A 671-nucleotide genomic window follows, 5' to 3' on the forward strand; every position below is an offset into this window, starting at 1 on the left:
TTTTGATAGCTGATTACTTTGGAATTGAAAAGTGTGAAACTAATTCTTTGAGACTCACAGTTGAGCAGTATTATTATTGTAATCCTTTCTTATGGATAGGCGTGAATCCTTCGGTGACACAATCGTCTTTCTTCACCAGAATAAGAGTAGTCTCTGATCCTATTATGAATACTTCTTATTCTGCCACGTTCACCCACTTGCTTATCATTAATAAACAAAATTCAAGAGTTTTGAGAATGTCCACAACCACGGAAACTAATGAATTAGTCCTCTTAATATGCAAGAAACACTCCTACTTTCGATTCAAGGATGCAGTATCCCTGTACACTTCAGTCCGTTTAGCTATTTACTATTATTCAATAGGTTACCGCGCACTATATCGCATCAGTTGCGAATTATAGTATGGGAGGATCAGAAGAGACAGATCGATTCCGGAAAGTAATTTCCACCAAGTCAAATTATCGCTCCGACGGTTGCTTCTAGACTGCTTGTCTTTTGGTTTTTGGAGAGCGGATCGGTTTGTGGTGGTTACACGAATCGACTTTTAATTGGTGGAAATTATGGTGTGATTTTCCCACTTCTTATTCTTGAAGGGAATTGACCTGTCAATTCAGCAATTTTGATAGCGCGTGATTTCGCCGGTGAGGTTCACTGCCCTGACATGTGTCATT

Source organism: Fopius arisanus, unplaced genomic scaffold, assembly GCF_000806365.1.
Source record: "Fopius arisanus strain USDA-PBARC FA_bdor unplaced genomic scaffold, ASM80636v1 scaffold00110, whole genome shotgun sequence".
NCBI lineage: Eukaryota > Metazoa > Arthropoda > Insecta > Hymenoptera > Braconidae > Fopius > Fopius arisanus.